Raw genomic sequence first — 17,014 nt, 5'->3', positions numbered from 1 at the left:
AGCTGGTGAAGTTCACAGAACAAAGGAGGGCAAAGCCCCCTTAAAATCACAGCATTCCACTTCATTTTACTTTGTGTTGTTATGTTGAAAATTGAATTTGCTAGTTTGCAAGTAGATAGAATAGACAGTAGAGCTTTGGTCAACTGATTAGTTAGTGTGTTTTAAAGCAAGAGATTGGAAAAACAATGAACAGATTTAAACTCCTATAAAATCAGCTCTGTGCTGGGAATTTTTACTTTCACTTAGAGTCATGTAAAAAAGTTTATTTTCATGACCCCAATGTGATATTTTATAAAATTTTTGTTACCATTGCTTTAATTGAAAATTTTATTTTTGCATTCCTGTTGCCAATTGTATGAGTGACAACACTCTTAAAAAATGGGATTGACTCCCCAAGCTACAGTCAACAATCCAGTAGCTCTCTTCTTGGCTTAGATCAAGTTTTGGAAAAGTTCTATCAAGGACTGTGGAAGATTGAGAGGTCAAAATAGACATCTCTCTCTTTACAGTAATGAAAAGTTTTTTTAAGATCACTGGGCTCTCCAGGCAGCCATCTCATCATCTCATCGTAAGCATGAAGCAGCATCAAAGCTTACAGCCAACAGGACATCTGAGTGTGTGATGAACAGAGTAATAAAAAATTCATGGCTTCAGTCCAGGGTTTTGGAGGGAGGCGAACACCATGCTCTTTCTTATGAAGCCAACAGACTATCAAATTTGCTCCACTGCCATACAAAGAAATTTCCATAGAACTGGTTAGTACAAGACCCATTTTGCAACAGGCTATTGTTGATAAAACAAAGCTCCATAAATTCTATCTATCAAGACATTCCTTTGTACAGTAATTGATTAATTGCCGTTAATGTCTTTCCCTATGTCCTTCCAAAAAGGAGTTGAAGCACCTAGTTTCACTTGCTTCTAGAAGGTAGGAGTAACAAAACACTTAAGCTATAAAAACACATATTGATGAACTCTTAAGAAGCTAATTGTAGAAAATAAACAGAATAAGAAATAAAGCTCTTCTTCTAAAAGTTTCATATTGGATATAGGACCTCATGAAATAGAAAAAAGTCAGTGGGTTACTCAAGGGCCAGGACAATCACAGGGTAAGGGGACGGGTGAATGTGAGAGAGATGTGTCTTCAATGTCACAGTCACATAGAAGTTTCACCACTGTTAATATTAGCTTTGGAGATTAAAACCAAATTATAATATAAAAGTACATTTACCTTCTATCACATATAAATATGGGCTTAATGCATTTACAAGATCTTTGATTATACATACATATAATGTATATGTCATGTATACATATATTATATACATATATGTGTAGCTATGTATACATTTATTGCACATACATGCCTAAATATATACATATTAATATATATGTGCATATGCTTAAAGATGTATCTGTGTACACGCATGCATTTATAATGTATGTAGTATGCGTATAGGTATCCATATTATAATACAAATAATATAGATTGTAGTATATACGTATCTATACTATCTATATATAATATATATATATTATCTAGATGTATCTATATTACATGTAGTAATAAGTAACTAGATATATTATATATCGTAGTATATATTCAGGCGTATATGCCTAAAAATTGAAGTTCTTGTAGGTTCAAGGGCCATAGAAGCTCTTCAGTTAGTGTGAGCAAGTGATCACTCCTGACACATTTCTGTTGTTTATTAATTCCTTCGATAAATATTCCCTGGGGCCCTGCCATATTCCAGGTCCAATAAGAAGTACTGAAATAAACATACATGGTTCTTGAGTTTTGAAGCTTGTATTTAGGGTAGAATATATGTGATAACTTTGAAAATGCAATGGAAGTTTGTGAGAGGCCATAGGGGAGCTGTGTTAAGAGATTGGGGCAGAAATGAAGCCTGTGGAGGGAGGGCGTGTGAGCCGAGATCTGAAGATTGAGAAGGAATTTCTCTGAGAACGGGAGGAAGAGTATTTCAGGCAGAAGCATTAGCATGTGCAGAATTTTATGGGTGGAAAATGTTTCAACATCTTCCAGAAAAGAAGGCAATGCTAAGTTTTCTAAAAGGTAGTGAATGAAGGAATGGCACAGGAGGTTGATGAGATGCAAGGGCCCAGATCATGCACCTGAGCTGAAGCCTTTGTAAGGAATTTGGGTTTTACTAGAAGCACAGATAACCCTGCTGTCCCTGTGGACAATGAAGGTGAGACAAACAATGGAAGGGAAGGGGACAGGACAGAAGGCCATCCAGCAACTCTAGTGGGAGATGATGGACCATGATGAGGAGTGAGGAGATGGGAAATCAGGTTTTAAAGTACATGTAGGGGGTAACATCGACTATACTGGCAATGAAATTTTTAAGACTGACCACAAAGTTTCTAAATTGAATAATCAGGTTCATTACGGTACCCTTGGCTGTGAGAGCTGGAGATTGGCACTTGCCATCTGCCTCTCCATGGATTGAATCATGAGCTACTGCAGCTGCTGACCTTCAACACCCCTGAAAATGTTCAGGGTGGAGATGAGGAGTGAGGCACTCTGTGCTCTGGGAAAACTGGCAGAACTGGTCTTCAGTTAGTTAGGTATTTTCAGGAGAAGATTTTATAAGCCCAATTCTTGCATCTCCTTATATATAGAAAAGCACTAAAGTCCTTCATGGTGATGTCTCCTCCTCCTGACTAGCAGTAACCTTCATGACACCAGCAGAAAACTTCTGCAAAATATGTGCATGGCTGCATGTATCTCCCCCTTCACCAAAATCACATATGTATTGACCTTCCCCCTTCCTCTTTGGAACAGTTTCTCAAAGCTACCTGAAATGCTGCCTTCCAGGCTCTGGTCCTCATTTTCCCCAAATAAAACATTACTCTCAACTTTTAAGTCAACAGCTAAAGTGGGAAACATCAAGTAAGAAACATTGGTGAATAGAGAAAAAAAATAATCTTCTGTTGGACAGAAGTCAGTGTGCATCGAGTGGAGATGTGAAACATAAATGAGAGCTGAAGGCTGGGTGGGGTCCCTCAACACTAATGCTGTTGGCATTTGGGGCCAAGATAATATCCTGGTAGTTGCAAGATGTTTTAGCAGTGTTTCCAACCTCTGCCCACAGATGTCAGTGGCCCTTGCTATGATGAACACATCTTCAGATATTGCCAAATGTCCTCAGGGATAAAACCAGCACTGACTGAGAATTATTGGCTTTGAAATATAATTTGGGAATTGTTGAAATATAGATAAAATTTAAAATTGTGAAAGCAGAAGAAATTTCAGGGGCTTTCTGTTCCTGCAAATAGGGGAAAAAAAAATCCAAAAAAATTATCAGAAAATGCAGAAACTCTCCCACTACATTTGAAATACTTGATAAACTATAATAACAATGTAATGCAACACTGAGAACATTAAAAAAATGCCCAGGCAATAATATTATATTATACTATTATAATATATAGCATACTAATATCATATCATATCATATCATATCATGTCATATCATATGATAATACTATTATATGGTAATAATAATAAGGAATTGAACTTAATAAACACAGATCAGCTCTTGCTGTAGCCTTGACCCTGGAGGTGGAAGGATTACTCACCCCATGAAGAGAGCACAGAACTTGAAGTGCTTTTCTTTTTGTCTATTTTGGGCCATACCTGCAGCATATAGAAATTCCCAGGCCAGGGGTTGAATCACAGCTATAGCTGCTGGCCTACGCTACAGTCACAGCAATGCCGGATCCAAGCTTCATGTGAGACCTGCACTACAGCTTACAACAATGCTGGATCCTTAACCCACTGAGTTAGGCAAGGAATTTGACCCACATCTTCATGGATACTAATCGGATTCTTTAGCACTGAGCCACAACAGGGACTCCAGAACTTGAAATTTAATACCTATGCATGGCAAAGGCAAAGATTCAGAATCTTTGTGAAAAACATTCTTTCATTAAGTTTGGGCCATAGAAACCTGAAATATCAGTGACAGGTGAACATGAAGTATCTGCCTCTCACCCAGCATTTGACAAGGAAGCTCATATGTCTGCTGTCAGAAAAAGGCTCCCCTCAGAAATTGGAAGCCTGAACCTCTGTCCATTTTGGTTTGGAGGCTAACTTTGCAGGATCTGAAAAGGCCAGAACTGCTCAGCTGAGAAATAACATAAAAGGCAGTCCTTTTGATACCTTGCAATGGATAGAAACAGTAAGGCAAAACTTCCTCAGAGAGTCATTCTCAGAATGAGTCAGCCATGTCACCCCTGCCCCAAACAAGCCCCTCTCAAAAAACGCAAAATTTAAAATTAAAATATAAACAACAAGGGCATAGAAAAGGTACCCAAAATAAAGTTTCTGTGAGAATAAAGGAATATCAGTAATAGTGTGATTAGCCTATGGTGGGAAACAAAACAAAATTCTAAAAGTCTTTGGAGTTTTTGTTTTAACTTTTAAAAATGACATTAACAGAGTGTATGAAATTTTCTAAGATTCAGAGAACATACCCATTTCAACGATTCTTGCAATATTTACCAAATACTGTAGTATACAAAGACTGTTGCAAATAAAAATAAGGCCATATTTGATTATTACAATTTGAAAAAAAATAAGAAAATATTTGACACTGTTGACTCTTTATTACCTTAAAAAAGTAAAAGGAAATTTAAAAAGTCAGACAAGTTACATTTCTTAACAACAAGGAAAAGAATTTGAGTGGAAGCTGAGGGTCTTTGATCTGATATGATTTGCAATAGACAGAATGTCCCAAGATCAACTTATACATAAAAAAGCAGAAGAGCTTTAGTTCTGGTGTTAGATGGTCCATGTGCCCTGGAAGATAAATACTGTATTTAAGGTTTTTTTTTTTTTTTTCTTTCTTTTCCCCATTTCACTTGTATGCAGTGAGTAGCAAAACCATACAGGAACAAAAGTTTACAGGAACAACAAATAGGAAAATCATTGCTTTAATGATCTGGAACAATAAAAAACTTGAAGCTGACTGTAAATTAGTAATGTGGAACATGATAAATAGTATTGAGATATATCCTACCATAAGAGACCAGGAGAAAAAAAGAGGACAAGATGGAATTCTTGAAATGGCAATTATAATAAGTGATTCCAAACATAGCAGAATATGCATCAGCAAGGAGATGGAAATCAGGCAGTAGGCTCTTGCTCTACAAAACCCGAAGAAACTGGAAGATAGAGCTGAGGAAGTATCACAGATTATAGATAAATTGATGGTAACAATCAGAGCTGAAAGATGACTTCTTTATGGAATAGGGCCTGGAAAGATGAGGAAAGACAGGACAGAGAGAAGAAAGATGTGGCAATAACTGAAGAGACATTGGTTGTAAATTTCCAAAATTGACCAAAGACACAAATTCTCAAACTGGAGAAAAAAACAATCCATAAGCTTCAATCAAGAGAAATAATACATTTAGCATAGGCGTTGTGTAGGGAAACTGCCGCACACTGAAATGAAACAGGAAGTATTTTATTACTATATTTTTAAGTAATATATTTTATTTTGGCCCCACCCATCACATACACAAATGCCCAGAACAGGGATCAAACCAGAGGCACAGCAGTGACAACACCAAATACTCAATGGTTAGTCCCACAGAGAACTCCTATTATCCCCATTTGTTTTTAATACCTTGTTTACTGGCTGAGAAGATATTCTTTTCTTTTTATTGTTATTTCCCCAATACAATTTTTTTTCTACTGTACAGCATAGTGATCCAGTTACACATACATGTATACATTCTCTTTGTTCACATTATCAGCTCCGTCATAAGTGACTAGACATAGTTCCCAGTGCTACACGACAGGATCTCATTACTAATCCATTACGGCAAAGCCAAGACCAGCCCAGCAGGTGAGGGCTGAAGAACGGGTGCTGTGAAACTTAAGAAAATGTTAACATAAAGCAAGACACAAAGACATTTATCTTAATCAAAGGTGGGAACCGGAAGTAGGGGACTCAAGGTCTCAGGGAACAAGAGTGCCGCCTCAAAAGACCACACTGGTTTTATTGTGCTCTTTAGGATTACATCAAGTGAGGAGGGGGTTGTAGGTGCAGAATATAGTTCTTTTTATTATTTTAAAAGTTCTTTTATTATTTTAAAAGTCACATAGCTGGTAGAAAGTTAAGCTTTTATTCTGACCTTTAGGCATTTAACAATCATTGGCATTGAGGAAGCTTGGTGTTAGGGAACTATGCATAGCATCTAGAGATTGATCATTGTGCTTCTGCAGATGGCATGCTTATCTGCGGCAACCCAGTGTGCCTACGTTTGCACCTCATTCTCCTTGCTGATGCATATTCTGCTAATGACCGCTCATAAGCCACCTGGAGAAACAGAAAGTATTTTAAAAAGAAAAATCACCTAGTAAAGGGAATAGGAATGGAAGACAAGGGGCAGAAAGACCCTTTCTGCTGAACATCCACAATTAAGAGAGGGTAACTCAAGGGTATCAGAGCAACCAAGACAAGGGAACAACCCAATGTCAACTGGCTTAACAAGATGTGAGATGTGTATAGAGTGGAATATTACTCAGCCATAAAAAGAATGAAATAATGCCATTTGCAGCAATGTAGACAGACCTAGAGGGTATTATGCTTAATGAAATTAATTAGATAGAGAAAGAAAAATGGGATATGATGTTATTTATATATGGAATCTAAAAAATAATACAAATAATAATATTATTAATATTTTAATAATGTATATGATATAATGTAATTACACATATTTATATATCAAAATAGAAACAGACTTACAGACATAGAGACAAACCTATGGTTGCCAATGGAGGGGGGACAAGTTAGGAGTGTGAGATTAATAGATATAACATGCTGTACATAAGCAATAAAATTTTACTGTATAGCACAGAGAATTATACCCAATATTTTATAACAACTAATAATAGAATATAATTTACAAAATCCCATAATCACTAGGATGTACACCTGAAACTAACACAATACTGTAAATCAACTATACTTCAATAAAATAAATAATATTTTATTTCATTTTATTTTTGCTATATATGGTTGCACCTTTGTCATATGAAAGTTCCCAGGCTAGGAGTCAAATTGGATCTGTAGCTGCCAGCCTACCACAGCCACAGCAATGAAAGATCTGAGCTGCATCTGGAACCTATACCACAGCTCATGGTAATGCCAGATCCTCAACCCACTGAGCAAGGCCGGTGATCAAACCCTCATTCTCATGGATACTATCTGGGTTTATAACCGTTGAGCCACAAAGGGAACTCCAAAGAAATAATATTTTAAAGATTAGTGTGTGTATAGGTTTGTTTCTGTGTGGTTTTGCTACTCACTACCTACAAGTGGAAAGGGAAAAAAAAAAAAAAACGAAAAAGCAACTTACTTAAATATAATGTTTTTCCTTCAGGGCACATGGACCATCTAACACCAGAACCAAAGCTTTTCTGTTTCTTTACATATAATTTGATCTTGGGACCTTCGGTCTATTTCAAATCAAATCAAAGAGTCTATTTCAAATCAAATCAAAGAGTCTCAGACTCTGCCCCAAATCTTTCCCTTGGTGTTAAGAAATGTACATTATCTGACTTTTAAAGTTCTCTTCGGTTTTATTAAATTAATGAGGAATTAGAGATTTTATTTTGTGAGATTTTTCTATGTCCTTGTGTGTGTAACATAAGTATAATTATTGTAATTTATGCATTCTTATTTATTTATTTAGGGCCACACCAGCTGCACATGGAGGTTCCCAGGCTAGGGGTTGAATCGGAGCTACAGTTGCCAGCCTACACCACAGCCACAGCAACTCGGGATCCAAGCAGCGTCTTCAACCTACACCATAGCTCAAGGCAATGCCAGGGATTGAACCTGCAACCTCATGGTTCCTAGTCGGATTTGTTTCTGCTGCACCAGGACAGGAACTCCGCATTCTTATTTTTAATTCTTCTGTATTATTTGACTTTAGGTTAAATTCTATAAGCAGCAAATTATCAGTTTTATAGTTCATTTTGAGAGTGTTTGTTTTTAAGTCAGTTAATTTTAGTCATTTAATTTTATTGTCAAAATCATTGTTCTTGGTACAACGTTATTTTTGTACTTTCTGGATATTTTTAGGTTACATGTTTCTATTTTGTCATCTGCCAAGTAAACTATGTTCTATTTATTCATATTAATATTAAGTCGTATTTGTAGCTGCCAGATGTATTTTGTTATAAAAATAATAACTCAAGGGTATCCAGCACTTTGTGTCAAATACTCTGCAGGGATTTTCTTTTTCCTATTTTTTCTTTTTATGGCTGAATCTTTAGCACATGAAAGTTCCCGGACTAGGAGTCAAATCAGAGCTGAGTTGCAGCTGCAGCCTATGCCACTGCCATGGCAACACCAGATCCTGAACCCACTGATCGAGACCAGGGATCAAACCCCTGAACCCCTACATCCTCACGGACACTGTGTCAGGTTCTTAACCTGCTGAGCCACAATAGGAACTCTGGATTTTCAGTTTTAAGTCCCATAACTACCAGTGAAGAAGGAATGAGGATGACCCCTGATTTGTGGGAGGGAAGACTGAAATGAGAGAAACAGACACAAGACAGTGAGGAACAGAGCTGCATTTCAACCCCAGAATGTCAAACTCTAGCCTCTGCTCTGACTGTAAGGCTGGGTGTCCTCCCCTAGGATCACCTCCATTCACTTCCCATATTGACCCCATAAGCTAGATGTTACTTCATCTCTCAGATGAAGAAGATGGTACCCAGGGCAGTTAAACTCCTTGCTCAATTTTACCAGCTAGTGTGTAGTGGGCCCTGGGAGACTAGGAAGGTGAGAGAGTCTATGTTTCCTTAGGAAATGACTGGGACATTGGATGTACTAATTGTTTTTGTTTGTTTGTTTTTTGTCTTTTTAGGGGCACACCTGTGGCATATGGAAGGTCTCAGGCCAGGGGTCGAATCAGAGCTGTAGCTGCCAGCCTATATCACAGCCACAGCAAGGCGGGTTCTTAGCGATGTCTGAGACCTACACCACAGCTTGCAGTATTGCTGGATCCTTAACCCCCTGAGGAGGCCAAGGATTGAAACTACATCCTCAAGGAGACAATGTTGGGTCCTTAATCCACTGAGCCACATGGGAACTCCTATTTTTTTTTTAATCTTTTAAAATTCTAAACCATGTAAGTCATAGGAGGAAGGGATGACCTTTTGCAAAAGAAATGAAGACTTTGGAAGCCATAGGAAAATATTTTTATATTCAAACACCTGAAGAGAGGGAAAATAATTATTCAGGGCTTTCCTCAAAATAGAAACAGAACCTGAGGTTGAAAATTTTAGGGAGCCTAATTTCATTCCAGTTTAAAAAACTTTCTCACACTCATAGATTCTCTGCTTATGAGTTTAAGAATGGTGAATCCCTAGTTGGGTTGCATGGGTCTGACTGCAGATTTTTAGATCAGCAGTTCACACACTTTGCAGATGCAACTCCTGTCAGATACTCACTGGGAAGGAAAAACTGAGACCAGAGAAAAATTGAGGGAATGAAAGAAAAACCAGAGACAGATCAGGGCCATGAAATGGGTACTGTGTCAACCTTTCATGTGAAAACTGTGTTATTTTTGCATACTAATCATTTAATTAAAAATGTTGGAGTTCCTGTTGTGGTTCAGCGATTAGTGAAACCAACTAGCATCCATGAAGATTTGGGTTCAATCCCTGGCCTCGCTCAGTGGGTTAAGGATCTGGCGTTGCCATGAACTCTGATGTAGGTCACAGATGTGGCTTGGATCCTGCATTGCTGTGGCTCTGGTTTAGACTGGCGGCTACAGTTCCAATTGGACCCCTAGCCTAGGAACCTCCATATGCCGTGGGTATGGCCCTAAAAGACAAAAAAAAAAAAAAAAAAAAAGTTTACTGAGTGGAGTTTCCACTGTGGCACAATGGGTTAAGAATCTGACTGAAGAAGGAGTTCCCATCGTGGTTCAGTGGAAATAAATCTGACAAGTATCCATGAGGAAGTAGGTTCGATCCCTGGCCTTGCTGGATGGGTTAAGGATCCGGTATTGCAATGAGCTGTGGTATAGGCTGGCAGCTACAGCTCTGATTAGACCCATAGCCTGGGAACTTTCATATGCTGTGGGTGTGGCCCTAAAAAATAAAGCCCTCCCCCACCAAAAAAAAAAAGAATCTGGCTGAAGGAGCTCAGGTTGCTGCAGAGGTAGAGGTTCGATATCTGGCCCAGTCACTGGGTTAAGGATCCAGTGTAAGTCAGAGCTGTAGCTGGGATTTGATCCCTAGCCTGGGAACTTCCATATGCTGCAGGAGCAGCCATAAAACTTTTTAAAAATTACTAAACGTCTAATTTATAAATAACCATTTACAAATCTCTACTCTCCCAGAGCCTACATTTTAGTGAAGGGAAACTAAAGATGACAAAAACCACAAAGAGTTCCATAGAATGTTGAAAGGTCCAAGTGGACTGGGGAAAAAGCTAGAGTATATTAGAGGAGATGGGTATGCCAGGTTGTAATTTTTATCTGAGTGATTTGGGAAGATCTCCCTGAGAAGGGGACATTGCAGAAACTCTTGAAAGCAGCAAGGGGCTAGATCACAGTTGCTTTTGGGAAGAGAACATTCCAAGTTGAGGGAGCATGCCTTGCAAAGGTCCAGAGGCGATGGCTGCCTCACGTGTTCTGGGAAGAACAAGAAGGCTATGGGTGACTGGAGCAAAGGGAACCATGGGGGGAGCCAGAAGGAGGATTGTCAGAAAATGAATGGGCTGTGTCATGGAGCGACTTAGGTGCCACCGTAAGTTCTTTAACTTTTACCCAGAATGAAGAATTTAAGGGGTGACACCACCCTACTCCCCTTTTAACAGGCTCTTTTTGGTTGACCTGTGGAGAACACATTAACTGGGAAAGAGCAGAAGCAGGATGGCCAATATGGAGGCTGCTGAGAGATGTAGGTGAGGGAGGATGATGTTCTGAACCAGGGTGGTCAGATGCTGATTTTTTTTTTTTCCTTTTTTTTAGGGCCTGCACTCGCGGCATATGGAAGTTCCCAGGCTAGGGTTTGACTCCGAACAGCAGCCACAGGCCTACACTATAGCCACAGAAACACGGGATCTGAGCTGCCTTGCCTCTGTGACCTACATCAGACCTCCTGGCAATGCCGGATCCTTAACCCACTGATTGAGGCCACGGATAGGACCCTCCTCCCATGGATACTAGTCAGATTCATTTCTGCTGTGCCACAAGGGGCACTCCCTGCTGATTATGTTTTGAAGACAGAGCTACCAGATTGCATGTGGTTAAGAGAAATAGAATTGATGATGGCCAAGATGGGGGAGACTGCAGGCTAGACAGATATTGGGGTGGGAGGACAGGCTTACTTATGGACATTTTAAGTGTGAGGTATTTATTAGGCATGATGGCTTCCGAAAAAGAGTGGGTAACAATAGAGGGAGAAAACAGAGCTCTTTTGGCGCCCTGGAATCTAAGAAAAAGAAAAATCGGAACATGGCAAAGACGAAGGGAATGAGAAACTGCATCTGAGAATTAAGAACTAACCACTTATTAGTGACCTTAAAACCAAGTGTCATTGGAGTAGCGGGGGTTTAAATTCCAATTGGAGGAGTTCCCACTGTGGCTCAGTGGGTTAAGAACCCTCCTAGTATTCATGAGGATGTGGCTTTGATCCCTGGCCTCGCTCAGTGGGTTGAGTACCCAGTAGTGTTGTGACTGTGGCTGTGGCCAGCAGCTGCAGCTCCTATTCGACTCCTAGACTGGGAACTTCCATATGCTGCAGGTGCAGCCCTAAAAAAAAATAATCCAATTGGAGTGGTTTTTTTTTGTTTTGTTTTTTTTGTCTTTTCTAGGACTGCATCCACAGCAGTTCCCAGGCTAGAGGTCTAATCAGAGCTGTAGCCACCGGCTTTCACCACAGCCACTGCAACGTGGGATCCGAGCGTAGTCTGCGACCTATACTACAGCTCATGGCAACCCAGGATCCTTGACCCAATGAGCAAGTTTAGGGATTGAATCCGAAACCTCATGGTTCCTAGTCAGATTTACTAACCACTGAGCCACGATGGAGTGTTTTTTTTAAAAAACAAAATGAGTGGAAAGAAACTAGAGATGGCAAATATATACCAAAACATGGTCTGATATAAGTTCATTTTGAAATTTACATTCCCCGGAAAATCTAATTTTCTTAAATTATTTTTTTGAATTTTTAAAATCATCTATGATTTTTTCCTTCTATTTCTCCCTATCCTAGCCATGGGTAAGACCTAAACATTATAAAGAGGAAGAATTAATTCTCTAAAGATCTATTTGTGTGTTATATGAACAATCCAATAGGAAAGTTGAGTGACTTGAATACTTCTCCTATCATAATTAATGGAGTGATCCTTTTTTTTTTCTTTTTCTTTCTTTCTTTCTTTTTTTTTTTTTTTTTTAGGGCCACACTTCAGCATATCGAAGTCCCTAGGCTAGGGGTTCAGGGTCGAATCGGAGCTGCAGCTTCAGGCTTACACCACAGCCATAGCTACACAGGATCTGAGCCATATCTGTGACCTAAGTACTTCCCAGGTTGCGGCAATGCAGGATCCTCAACCCACTGAGTGAGGCCAAGGACCAAACCTGCCTCCTCATGGATACTACGTAAGGTTCTTAACCTGCTGAGCCACAGTGGGGACTCCACTGGAATGATTCTTTAGATAAGGTATACATTTTCATATATGATACCTAACACCATGGTATAGGCTTAATGTTAGGAAGTTGTACTTAATGACCCAAACACAAACAAATACTGATTTGTGATTTTCCTGATGAGCCTTCCTAACTGGCACTGGATTCTGGAGATTTCATGAATATCAAAGAGCCACACACACTGATTTTCCAGTGTAAATGAAAGAATATTCTTATTTGGCAAAAAGAAGAGTCAAACTTGAAAAATAGTTCTCTTTTTTTTAATTTCTGGCCTTAAAAACAGCAACTCCTGGGGCTTTAATGAGAAAGTCCCTTTAATGTTGATGGGGATACTTTAGAGAAGATCTCAGAAGAAAGCTTCAAGTTGTTCTTCTCACTCACAAGTGTCTGTAAACAACACAAATGATAGCAGGTTTCTGGCTCTGAGAACAATAAAGACCAAAATGTACAGTAAGTTTTATATCATTGTGTTTTACATCAGGGATTCCTGTTCTGTGTTTATTGGATGATCACACATCCCTGAGGCACTACCTTGGTTTACGTTGTACATGCCTTTTAAAAAATGTATTAGAGCATGGTTAATTTACAATTTTGTGTTACTTTTAGGTATATAGCAAAGTGAATCAGTCATGCATATACACATTCATCTTTTTCAGATTATTTTCCCATATAGGTTATTACAGAGTATTGAATAGAGTTCCCTGAACTATACAGTAGTTTCCTGTGGTATAGAGTAGGTCCTTGTTGCTTATTTATTTATATATAGTAGTGTGTATATGTTAATCCTAACCTCCTAATTTATCCCTCCCACCAAAATTTCACCTTTAGTAATCATAAGTTTCTTTTCAAAATCTTTGAGTTTGTTTCTGTTTTGTGAATGGGTTCTTTTGTATCATTTTTTATTAGATACTACACATAGTGACATTTGTTTTAGCTTTACTTCACTAAGTATGATAATCTCTAGGTCTATCCATGTTGCTGCAAATGACATTTCATTCTTTTTTGTGGCTGAGTAATACTCCATTGTGTAATATATATATACCACATCTTTATCCATAAATGTCCATATTCTTTCGACAATGGACATTTAGGTTGATCTCATGTCTTGGCTATTGTAAATATTGCTACAATGAATTTTGAAGTCAAGTATATTTTTGAATTATGGTTTTCTCCAGATAGATGCCCAGGAGTTGGATTGCTGGGTCATATGGTAGTTCTATATTTAGTTTTCTGAGGAACCTCCATAGTGTTCTCCATAGTGGTTGCACCAATTTGCATTCCCACAAAGAGAGTAAGAGGGTTCCATTTTCTCTATGCCCTCTCCAGCATTTATTGTTTGTAGATTTTTTGATTATGGCTTCTCTATGCCTTTTTCTTTCTATCATACCTTCCTTGACTTTTCTTGTTCTGCCTCCTTTGATGACTTTCTGCATGTATTTATTGATGCCTTCATGCCTGCATTTTCTGTTACCTGCCTAATCACTCAACGGCTGTAGGACTGACAAAACCCATGAAAAACATAACTGTAAAAGAACTGGGTTAGAGAAAATGGAAGAAATTGGAGGCTACAAGAAAATAAGTAAATCCTGGGCATGGAAACTTAGAAGAGACTAGGTACACTTAATGAATAAGGGATCTGTGTTCCCATACGGCAAGAGGCAAGGAAATGCCAGTGAGGTCTGGTGCTGAGATTTGAGAACAGTAACAAGCCTTGATTATAGCTCTGTGCTGGATGGATGCTGCAGAGACTATAGCAACAGACAAAATGAAGTCTCTACCACTAAGAAGTCTAGGATTTAGTGCTAGGTGGTGTCTCCGAAATAAAATGACTCTCTTATAAAATTAATTAGGGACTTAAGTATTTCAGGATAATCCTTATATTAGTTACATTTAGATCCAAATTTTATTTTATGAAATGCTTCCTTATTGAAGATTTTATGTTCTTTAATATTTTAGGAATATCTCCCATCATTTATTAGCCAAACTGCAGAAAATGAGCTTCCCCCTTTTCCAGGAGGCTATGAAGAAGTAAAGCAATAACTGCTTCCACCTCAGCCACTGGGCTTGTGCTCAGCGTAGCCTCCAATCCCCACACCTTGGAGCAGAGATAAAGGGACTGGGCCACCTGTGAGAACTAGAACCTCTCCTTGCCTGGGAAACCAATGGTAGCCACCACCTCCTGGAACTCTTAAATCTTGGTCAGTTTTTGCTCACCTGAACTTACTAGTAGGAAATGCAAATTGTGCTCAGTCGTAATTCATAAGTTCACTTGTCTCCACAAAGGCTTTTCTCTCTCCCATCTTCAAACACCGAGGCTGGGTCTGGAACCTGGAAATTCACAGCCCAGAGCTGACATGAGCAGTATAAGATAAGCATAAGGCGCCATTAGGAAATACTGAAAACACAGTTAAATTCCATGGGACAGTTGGTCAGGAAGCATTTATTTACCATTTTTACAGACCATTGGATTTCCAAATGGGTCTGCAGAATTACTTTTCATTAGAGCAAATTAATCACTTGGTAGATTTTAGCTTTGATGCTCCGTAACTTTACATGAGTTCATGTTTTTTTTCTTTGGTGGAGGATGAGGTAGTACCCTCAATCCAGGTCCATAGAAGAAACATCTAAACAAACTTGCACAAGAGCAGCATTTGTGTGGCATTTTCTTTGATGTGTGTGGCCAGATGAAACACTCTCCACTGTTCCTTTCAGGGATATTTTTTGTAACAGCAAAACATCTCTTTTAATTCCAGCAATTTGATATTGGATGGATTCCTCTGGTTGTTTGCTCCTCAAGGTAAATCATCTCCTTTGCAGATTGCAGTTCAGATTTACTCATATTTTTAAAAACTATTTTATCTCAATGAACAGCAGGGAAAGGTTCTGCAACATTTCATGAAGCTGGAATTAAGCGTGATAACTGTGACCTAATTACAAAGCCATTTTCTAGATTTTTCCAGTTCCCGGTGGGGGGGTTCACGATAAAACTTACCATAATGAACACTGCTGGTCTGTCTTGCCTCCTCTCTGAGGTCAGTGTAACCCAGCCACAGAATCAATGGCTCCTGCCCCTCTTGTGCATCCTTCATTTTATGTAATTTCTTCATCTGTCCTTTAGTGGATGTTTTTCAGTTAGCTCTGATCTTGGCATGTTTTTTTAATTTTTTTTTTTTTTTGGATAACAATGGGGATCAGCATCTGCTTCTGCATTTGCTAATGCCAGAGTTGTTTGCCAAGAACTGAAGACAGGTTTCTCAACATGTGATAAATTAATGCTTTTTTAAAAAAAGTATTTCGTGGGAATGAGAATATTTTGCAGTTAAATACAATATCACTTATATGTGGAGTCTACAAAATTATACAAATGAACTTATTTATAAAACAGAAATAGACTTGTAGACATAGAAAACAAAGGGGAAAGAGGCGGAGGCATAAATTAGGAGTTTGGGATTCAAAAATACACTCTACTATATATAAAGTTAACAACAAGGACCAACAGGGGACTACACTCAATATCTTGTAGTAATCTCTAAGGGAGAAAAATATGAAAAAGTATATATGTATACATATATATATGAATTATTTGCTGTACATTTGAAACAAACACAATTTTGGAAATCAGTATAGTTTAATTTAAAAAAGAAAGTATTGGAGTTTCTGCTGTGGTGCAATGAGATCAGCAGTGTTTCTGGAGCCCTGTGACCACTGGTTCAATGTATGGCACAGTGGGTTAAGGATCTAATGTTGCTACAGCTGTGGCTCAAGTAGCATCTGTGGCTAGGATCTGATCCCTGGCCTGGGAACTCCATATGGAAACAGCAACAACAGAACAAAAAGAGAAAGTTTTCTTTAAAAAAATGGAAACCTGGCCATTATATTTGGAGATGAAAAAAAATTCATTAATCATATATTTGCTTCTTGGATGGGCATAATAATCTCTATTTCACCTTTCCTCTGCAGAGGTATCTGCATCTGAACTTGTAAAAATTTAAGAATGATGGCCGAAACAATACTATTTCAAGAATGCTTTCTCATTTAGTTTGGTATCACAAGTTCTGCAGGAAGTGAACAGCACTTTATTTTTTCATTCTCCTCTTGAGTACGCATGCCTTCAGCATTACTCACACTGTGGGCTGATGTGTCCTTTTGGGAGTTTCAGGGAGATAGATAAGGAGGTGACCCCTGTCTGCAGTGGGGAAAAAAAAAAAAGATGTCTTTTGCAGCCAGTGCTTAAAATCCCACTTATCATTTTCAAGAGGTGTCTACAGTCACCCCCTTCTCACAGACTGTGAAATATTGAAGAGCT

At 38.6% G+C, this 17,014-nt stretch overlaps 1 long non-coding RNA gene across 3 annotated transcripts; it reads right to left on the bottom strand.

Annotated features, from left to right (window-relative positions):
• Positions 1-5,535: 5,535 nt before the first annotated feature.
• On the bottom strand, positions 5,536-15,827 carry LOC106504650 (uncharacterized). 3 transcript variants are annotated; one of them, XR_014813559.1, is made up of 3 exons: positions 15,701-15,827; positions 14,923-15,036; positions 5,536-6,347 (listed from the first exon to the last, which is right to left on the bottom strand). It is a non-coding gene; the product is annotated as an uncharacterized LOC106504650 (long non-coding RNA). The 3 variants fall into 3 exon arrangements; XR_001298290.3 differs by lacking the exon at positions 5,536-6,347 and adding an exon at positions 12,963-13,130; XR_001298289.3 differs by lacking the exon at positions 5,536-6,347 and adding an exon at positions 12,963-13,095.
• Positions 15,828-17,014: the final 1,187 nt, after the last annotated feature.

Source organism: Sus scrofa, chromosome 8, assembly GCF_054392235.1.
Source record: "Sus scrofa isolate SSC_HxYL_T2T_F1_AM1 chromosome 8, Sscrofa_HxYL_maternal_Yorkshire_Landrace_v2.0, whole genome shotgun sequence".
Classification (NCBI taxonomy): domain Eukaryota; kingdom Metazoa; phylum Chordata; class Mammalia; order Artiodactyla; family Suidae; genus Sus; species Sus scrofa.
This window is presented reverse-complemented; position numbering and strand designations above follow the sequence as displayed.